Source organism: Oncorhynchus kisutch, linkage group LG14 (assembly GCF_002021735.2).
Source record: "Oncorhynchus kisutch isolate 150728-3 linkage group LG14, Okis_V2, whole genome shotgun sequence".
In the NCBI taxonomy this organism is placed as follows: domain Eukaryota; kingdom Metazoa; phylum Chordata; class Actinopteri; order Salmoniformes; family Salmonidae; genus Oncorhynchus; species Oncorhynchus kisutch.
Window position 1 is genome coordinate 78,826,505 of NC_034187.2, and position 9,130 is coordinate 78,835,634.

At 34.9% G+C, this 9,130-nt stretch overlaps 1 pseudogene; it reads left to right on the forward strand.

Annotated features, from left to right (window-relative positions):
- Positions 1-863, forward strand: part of LOC109880069 (copine-4-like) — a 47,692-nt pseudogene extending 46,829 nt beyond the window's left edge.
- Positions 864-9,130: the final 8,267 nt, after the last annotated feature.

The window sequence follows — 9,130 nt, forward strand, 5'->3', positions numbered from 1 at the left end:
ACACACACACCCGTTATAAATACACACACACCCGTTATAAATACACACACACCCATTTTAATCATGCATACACACACCCATTATAATCATGCATACACACACCCATTATAATCATGCATACACACACCCATTATATCATGCATACCACACCATTATCATGCATACACCCATAGCCATTATAAACACACACCCGTTATAAATACACACCCACCCGTTATAAATACACACACACCCATTATAAACACGCACACACCCATTATAAACACGCACACACCCATTATAAACACACACACACTGCATACAGTAGTGTAGCCCAGAAAAGTAGTTTAATCTGGTGGTTTCACTACGTAATGTATTACTGCATGCTGGCCTAATGGGTTTAACACACACACACACACACACAGGTGACTTTCAATATTGTTTAACAATATTACATACAGTATAGGCTAATTGAAGTTTAGTAAGAGTTGTACTTATCATAACCATAAGGGCCTGTTAGTCCATAGTTTAGGGTTATGGTAACATAGGAGACTTTGTAAACAAATCATGTGTAGCTTCAAATCATGTTTAAAGAGTGACTGAACCAAACAACCAACTTCTCCGGTTGATAACGACCTATGTAGCATCAATATGAGTCAGAAACATTTGTTATTGAGTCTAAATTGACTACAAAGTGTAAAAAGGGTAATTTTGGTCATAAAGTCAGTACCGTCAAAAACAAAGATGGGTGAAATGTAAGGAATCTACGTAACAGTTTTCCTTGGGTTGAGTTCCTTTCGATCCTGCCCACAGCTGGCATCACCCAAGTAATCATCAATTCTGAGCACAGGTGCAAAAAACCTGATCATTATGCGCACACTGACCGTGGTTAATTTGGTTTGACTTTAGATATCACTATGGTTCTAGATAGGGACCATCAATAAATTACACAATGTACAATATTTTGTGGAAAATTTTTGGGACAATTTTTGGAAAACATTTCAATAGCTCCAAATGTACATTACTTAAAAACCTCAAACCAACTAGAAATTGTAGAAATTAATATACAAATATTGAAAGAATGTAAAGAGAACTAAAAGATGTGCAACATGAAAATATTGTACCATTTATATTGTGTAATTTTTTGACGGTCCCTAACTAGCCCCAGAGATAGGCTATCAAATGTGAAACCAACTTCTCCACGGGTCGCACACCAGCCGAAGGAAGCTGATTGGTGAAAGGCCTAGCCCAGGATACTTCCAGAAACAACCTGAGCCCTATACTACGAATCAGTTTTGAGGAGTTAGAGAGGTAACTTTGGTCAACTCTGAGTTCAACTCTGGATAACCGGTCCTATGAAAGTGGCTCACCTTTTAGCCAGGTAAATTTCTATGGCAACGAATCCTTCAGAATTAACCTGCTCTGGGGCGGGCTAACTCACGGCTAACTCACGGCTAACTCCACTTACCCTGAATGAAATGACTGATATGCGAGTCGAGGACCAATGAAATTAGGTTACCTCCCTCTCGCAAAGATTAAGTCATCATCCCCTTCAGGAGGACGTCTGATTAATTATTTTATGAATCAAATGTTTTGGGTTCAAATGTGTCATATTAAAAGACCTATCGTGTTACACATTTAGAGATGACAGGATGCATTTCACGCAACGGAAAAACTTTTGCATGACTGTGTGTGATACAATTCGTTTATTGATATGGGTGGGACAAAAGGTGATTGTGTATTGATAAGCACATCCAAAGCATATCACAAGAAACACACAAGCACACACACAAGCACACGCACACACAAGAGACACCCGCATCAATGAACTCCTCCAAGACCCAAATCTCGTTCTCAGTCTCATTTCCTAATGAGGAGGGTTGAAACCCAAAACTAAATCAGTCAGTCCAGCCTCAATTTGAAATCATGTTGCTCTCGTTCCTTCAGCACTACTTATACATTTCATATAGAATCCAGAACTATTTGCATGTGGAAATGTCATGGGATGCATTGTATCTGTTGTTTATGATTTTGTTGGTGGCCCACTCTTTGATGGCACATTTTACAGAGGGTGGATTTTAAGGAGTTAGGATTATATACTGTAACGTGTTATATACGTCTTTTCTACAGGTTTGTTGAGAGTTTGCTAAATAAATAAATAACTAAAACTGTAGTAATGTAAAAAAATAAGTTTTTATTAAAACTTGTATTTGAGTGAATAGTTCTCTCTCTCTCTGTGTGTGTTTGTTTTATTAACTTGTAAAGCATTTGAGTGAATAGTTCTCTCTCTCTCTGTGTGTGTGTGTGTTTGTTTTTATTAACTTGTAAAGCATTTGAGTGAATAGTTCTCTCTCTCTCTGTGTGTGTGTGTTTGTTTTTATTAACTTGTAAAGCATTTGAGTGAATAGTTCTCTCTCTCTCTGTGTGTGTGTGTTTGTTTTTATTAACTTGTAAAGCATTTGAGTGAATAGTTCTCTCTCTCTCTGTGTGTGTGTGTGTTTGTTTTTATTAACTTGTAAAGCATTTGAGTGAATAGTTCTCTCTCTCTCTGTGTGTGTGTGTTTGTTTTTATTAACTTGTAAAGCATTTGAGTGAATAGTTCTCTCTCTCTCTCTCTGTGTGTGTGTTTGTTTTTATTAACTTGTAAAGCATTTGAGTGAATAGTTCTCTCTCTCTCTGTGTGTGTGTGTTTGTTTTTATTAACTTGTAAAGCATTTGAGTGAATAGTTCTCTCTCTCTCTCTGTGTGTGTGTGTTTGTTTTTATTAACTTGTAAAGCATTTGAGTGAATAGTTCTCTCTCTCTCTGTGTGTGTGTGTTTGTTTTTATTAACTTGTAAAGCATTTGAGTGAATAGTTCTCTCTCTCTCTGTGTGTGTGTGTTGTTTTTATTAACTTGTAAAGCATTTGAGTGAATAGTTCTCTCTCTCTCTGTGTGTGTGTGTTTGTTTTTATTAACTTGTAAAGCATTTGAGTGAATAGTTCTCTCTCTCTCTGTGTGTGTGTGTTTGTTTTTATTAACTTGTAAAGCATTTGAGTGAATAGTTCTCTCTCTCTCTGTGTGTGTGTGTTTGTTTTTATTAACTTGTAAAGCATTTGAGTGAATAGTTCTCTCTCTCTCTGTGTGTGTGTGTGTGTGTTTTTATTAACTTGTAAAGCATTTGAGTGAATAGTTCTCTCTCTCTCTGTGTGTGTGTGTTTGTTTTTATTAACTTGTAAAGCATTTGAGTGAATAGTTCTCTCTCTCTCTCTCTGTGTGTGTGTGTTTGTTTTTATTAACTTGTAAAGCATTTGAGTGAATAGTTCTCTCTCTCTCTCTCTGTGTGTGTGTGTGTGTTTTTATTAACTTGTAAAGCATTTGAGTGAATAGTTCTCTCTCTCTCTGTGTGTGTGTGTTTGTTTTTATTAACTTGTAAAGCATTTGAGTGAATAGTTCTCTCTCTCTCTCTGTGTGTGTGTGTTTGTTTTTATTAAACTTGTAAAGCATTTGAGTGAATAGTTCTCTCTCTCTCTCTGTGTGTGTGTGTTTGTTTTTATTAACTTGTAAAGCATTTGAGTGAATAGTTCTCTCTCTCTCTGTGTGTGTGTGTTTGTTTTTATTAACTTGTAAAGCATTTGAGTGAATAGTTCTCTCTCTCTCTCTGTGTGTGTGTGTGTTTGTTTTTATTAACTTGTAAAGCATTTGAGTGAATAGTTCTCTCTCTCTCTGTGTGTGTGTGTTTGTTTTTATTAACTTGTAAAGCATTTGAGTGAATAGTTCTCTCTCTCTCTGTGTGTGTGTGTGTTTGTTTTTATTAACTTGTAAAGCATTTGAGTGAATAGTTCTCTCTCTCTCTGTGTGTGTGTGTTTGTTTTTATTAACTTGTAAAGCATTTGAGTGAATAGTTCTCTCTCTCTGTGTGTGTGTGTTTGTTTTTATTAACTTGTAAAGCATTTGAGTGAATAGTTCTCTCTCTCTCTCTGTGTGTGTGTTTGTTTTTATTAACTTGTAAAGCATTTGAGTGAATAGTTCTCTCTCTCTCTGTGTGTGTGTGTTTGTTTTTATTAACTTGTAAAGCATTTGAGTGAATAGTTCTCTCTCTCTCTGTGTGTGTGTGTTTGTTTTTATTAACTTGTAAAGCATTTGAGTGAATAGTTCTCTCTCTCTCTGTGTGTGTGTGTGTGTGTTTTTATTAACTTGTAAAGCATTTGAGTGAATAGTTCTCTCTCTCTCTGTGTGTGTGTGTTTGTTTTTATTAACTTGTAAAGCATTTGAGTGAATAGTTCTCTCTCTCTCTCTCTGTGTGTGTGTTTGTTTTTATTAACTTGTAAAGCATTTGAGTGAATAGTTCTCTCTCTCTCTCTCTGTGTGTGTGTTTGTTTTTATTAACTTGTAAAGCATTTGAGTGAATAGTTCTCTCTCTCTCTCTCTGTGTGTGTGTTTGTTTTTATTAACTTGTAAAGCATTTGAGTGAATAGTTCTCTCTCTCTCTCTCTGTGTGTGTGTTTGTTTTTATTAACTTGTAAAGCATTTGAGTGAATAGTTCTCTCTCTCTCTCTCTGTGTGTGTGTTTGTTTTTATTAACTTGTAAAGCATTTGAGTGAATAGTTCTCTCTCTCTCTCTCTGTGTGTGTTTGTTTTTATTAACTTGTAAAGCATTTGAGTGAATAGTTCTCTCTCTCTGTGTGTGTGTGTTTGTTTTTATTAACTTGTAAAGCATTTGAGTGAATAGTTCTCTCTCTCTCTGTGTGTGTGTGTTTGTTTTTATTAACTTGTATTTGAGTGAATAGTTCTCTCTCTCTCTGTGTGTGTGTGTTTGTTTTTATTAACTTGTAAAGCATTTGAGTGAATAGTTCTCTCTCTCTCTCTGTGTGTGTGTGTTTGTTTTTATTAACTTGTAAAGCATTTGAGTGAATAGTTCTCTCTCTCTCTGTGTGTGTGTGTTTGTTTTTATTAACTTGTAAAGCATTTGAGTGAATAGTTCTCTCTCTCTCTCTCTGTGTGTGTGTTTGTTTTTATTAACTTGTAAAGCATTTGAGTGAATAGTTCTCTCTCTCTCTCTCTGTGTGTGTGTTTGTTTTTATTAACTTGTAAAGCATTTGAGTGAATAGTTCTCTCTCTCTCTCTCTGTGTGTGTGTTTGTTTTTATTAACTTGTAAAGCATTTGAGTGAATAGTTCTCTCTCTCTCTCTCTGTGTGTGTGTTTGTTTTTATTAACTTGTAAAGCATTTGAGTGAATAGTTCTCTCTCTCTCTCTCTGTGTGTGTGTTTGTTTTTATTAACTTGTAAAGCATTTGAGTGAATAGTTCTCTCTCTCTCTCTCTGTGTGTGTTTGTTTTTATTAACTTGTAAAGCATTTGAGTGAATAGTTCTCTCTCTCTGTGTGTGTGTGTTTGTTTTTATTAACTTGTAAAGCATTTGAGTGAATAGTTCTCTCTCTCTCTGTGTGTGTGTGTTTGTTTTTATTAACTTGTATTTGAGTGAATAGTTCTCTCTCTCTCTGTGTGTGTGTGTTTGTTTTTATTAACTTGTAAAGCATTTGAGTGAATAGTTCTCTCTCTCTCTCTGTGTGTGTGTGTTTGTTTTTATTAACTTGTAAAGCATTTGAGTGAATAGTTCTCTCTCTCTCTGTGTGTGTGTGTTTGTTTTTATTAACTTGTATTTGAGTGAATAGTTCTCTCTCTCTCTCTGTGTGTGTGTGTGTGTTTGTTTTTATTAACTTGTAAAGCATTTGAGTGAATAGTTCTCTCTCTCTCTCTGTGTGTGTGTGTGTTTGTTTTTATTAACTTGTAAAGCATTTGAGTGAATAGTTCTCTCTCTCTCTGTGTGTGTGTGTTTGTTTTTATTAACTTGTAAAGCATTTGAGTGAATAGTTCTCTCTCTCTCTGTGTGTGTGTGTGTTTGTTTTTATTAACTTGTAAAGCATTTGAGTGAATAGTTCTCTCTCTCTCTGTTGGTGTTGTGTTTGTTTTTATTAACTTGTAAAGCATTTGAGTGAATAGTTCTCTCTCTCTCTCTGTGTGTGTGTGTTTGTTTTTATTAACTTGTAAAGCATTTGAGTGAATAGTTCTCTCTCTCTCTCTGTGTGTGTGTTTGTTTTTATTAACTTGTAAAGCATTTGAGTGAATAGTTCTCTCCTCTCTCTGTGTGTGTGTGTTTGTTTTTATTAACTTGTAAAGCATTTGAGTGAATAGTTCTCTCTCTCTCTCTGTGTGTGTGTGTTTGTTTTTATTAACTTGTAAAGCATTTGAGTGAATAGTTCTCTCTCTCTCTGTGTGTGTGTGTTTGTTTTATTAACTTGTAAAGCATTTGAGTGAATAGTTCTCTCTCTCTCTGTGTGTGTGTTGTGTTTGTTTTTATTAACTTGTAAAGCATTTGAGTGAATAGTTCTCTCTCTCTCTGTGTGTGTGTGTTTGTTTTTATTAACTTGTAAAGCATTTGAGTGAATAGTTCTCTCTCTCTCTCTGTGTGTGTGTTTGTTTTTATTAACTTGTAAAGCATTTGAGTGAATAGTTCTCTCTCTCTCTGTGTGTGTGTGTTTTGTTTTTATTAACTTGTAAAGCATTTGAGTGAATAGTTCTCTCTCTCTCTGTGTGTGTGTGTTTGTTTTTATTAACTTGTAAAGCATTTGAGTGAATAGTTCTCTCTCTCTCTGTGTGTGTGTGTGTGTGTTTTTATTAACTTGTAAAGCATTTGAGTGAATAGTTTCTCTCTCTCTCTGTGTGTGTGTGTTTGTTTTATTAACTTGTAAAGCATTTGAGTGAATAGTTCTCTCTCTCTCTCTGTGTGTGTGTGTTTGTTTTTATTAACTTGTAAAGCATTTGAGTGAATAGTTCTCTCTCTCTCTCTCTGTGTGTGTGTGTTTGTTTTTATTAACTTGTAAAGCATTTGAGTGAATAGTTCTCTCTCTCTCTCTCTGTGTGTGTGTGTGTGTTTTTATTAACTTGTAAAGCATTTGAGTGAATAGTTCTCTCTCTCTCTGTGTGTGTGTGTTTGTTTTATTAACTTGTAAAGCATTTGAGTGAATAGTTCTCTCTCTCTCTCTCTGTGTGTGTGTGTTTGTTTTTATTAAACTTGTAAAGCATTTGAGTGAATAGTTCTCTCTCTCTCTCTGTGTGTGTGTGTTTGTTTTATTAACTTGTAAAGCATGTGAGTGAATAGTTCTCTCTCCTCTCTGTGTGTGTGTGTTTGTTTTATTAACTTGTAAAGCATTTGAGTGAATAGTTCTCTCTCTCTCTCTGTGTGTGTGTGTTTGTTTTTATTAACTTGTAAAGCATTTGAGTGAATAGTTTCTCTCTCTCTCTGTGTGTGTGTGTTTGTTTTTTATTAACTTGTAAAGCATTTGAGTGAATAGTTCTCTCTCTCTCTGTGTGTGTGTGTTTGTTTTTATTAACTTGGTAAGCATTTGAGTGAATAGTTTCTCTCTCTCTCTCTCTCTCTGTGTGTGTGTTTGGTTTTTATTAACTTGTAAAGCATTGAGTGAATAGTTCTCTCTCTCTCTCTCTGTGTGTGTGTTTGTTTTTATTAACTTGTAAAGCATTTGAGTGAATAGTTCTCTCTCTCTCCTCTGTGTGTGTGTGTTTGTTTTTATTAACTTGTAAAGCATTTGAGTGAATAGTTCTCTCTCTCTCTCTCTGTGTGTGTGTTTGTTTTTAATTAACTTGTAAAGCATTTGAGTGAATAGTCTCTCTCCTCTCTCTCTCTGTGTGTGTGTTTGTTTTTATTAACTTGTAAAGCATTTGAGTGAATAGTTCTCTCTCTCTCTCTCTGTGTGTGGTTTGTTTTATTAACTTGTAAAGCATTTGAGTGAATAGTTCTCTCTCTCTGTGTGTGTGTGGTTTGTTTTTATTAACTTGTAAAGCAGTTGAGTGAATAGTTCTCTCTCTCTCTGTGTGTGTGTGTTTGTTTTTATTAACTTGTATTGAGTGAATAGTTCTCTCTCTCTCTGTGTGTGTGTGTTTGTTTTTTATTAACTTGTAAAGCATTTGAGTGAATAGTTCTCTCTCTCTCTCTGTGTGTGTGTGTTTGTTTTTATTAAACTTGTAAAGCATTTGAGTGAATAGTTCTCTCTCTCTCTGTGTGTGTGTGTTTGTTTTTATTAACTTGTAAAGCATTTGAGTGAATAGTTCCTCTCTCTCTCTGTGTGTGTGTGTTTGTTTTATTAACTTGTAAAGCATTTGAGTGGAATAGTTCTCTCTCTCTCTCTGTGTGTGGTGTTTGTTTTTATTAACTTGTAAAGCATTTGAGTGAAATAGTTCTCTCTCTCTCTGTGTGTGTGTGTTTGTTTTTATTAACTTGTAAAGCATATTGAGTGAATAGTTCTCTCTCTCTCTCTGTGTGTGTGTGTTTGTTTTTATTATACTTGTAAAGCATTTGAGTGAATAGTTCTCTCTCTCTCTGTGTGTGTGGTGTTTGTTTTTATTAACTTGTAAAGCATTTGAGTGAATAGTTTCTTCTCTCTCGCTGTGTGTGTGTGTTTGTTTTTATTAACTTGTAAAGCATTTGAGTGAATAGTTCTCTCCTCTCTCTGTGTGTGTGTGTTTGTTTTTATTAACTTGTAAAGCATTTGAGTGAATAGTTCTCTCTCTCTCTCTGTGTGTGTGTTTGTTTTTATTAACTTGTAAAGCATTGAGTGAAATAGTTCTCTCTCTCTCTGTGTGTGGTGTTTGTTTTTATTAACTTGTAAAGCATTTGAGTGAATAGTTCTCTCTCTCTCTGTGTGTGTGTGTTTGTTTTATTAACTTGTAAAGCATTTGAGTGAATAGTTCTCTCCTCTCTCTCTCTGTGTGTGTGTGTTTTGTTTTATTAACTTGTAAAGCATTTGAGTGAATAGTTCTCTCTCTCTCTGTGTGGTGTGTGTTTGTTTTTATTAACTTGTAAAGCATTTGAGTGAATAGTTCTCTCTCTCTCTCTGTGTGTTGTGTGTTGTTTTTATTAACTTGTAAAGCATTTGAGTGAATAGTTCTCTCTCTCTCTCTGTGTGTGTGTGTTGTTTTATTAACTTGTAAAGCATTTGAGTGAATAGTTCTCTCTCTCTCTCTGTGTGTGTGTGTTTGTTTTTATTAACTTGTAAAGCATTTGAGTGAATAGTTCTCTCTCTCTCTCTGTGTGTGTGTGTTTGTTTTTATTAACTTGTAAAGCATTTGAGTGAATAGTTCTCTCTCTCTCTCTGT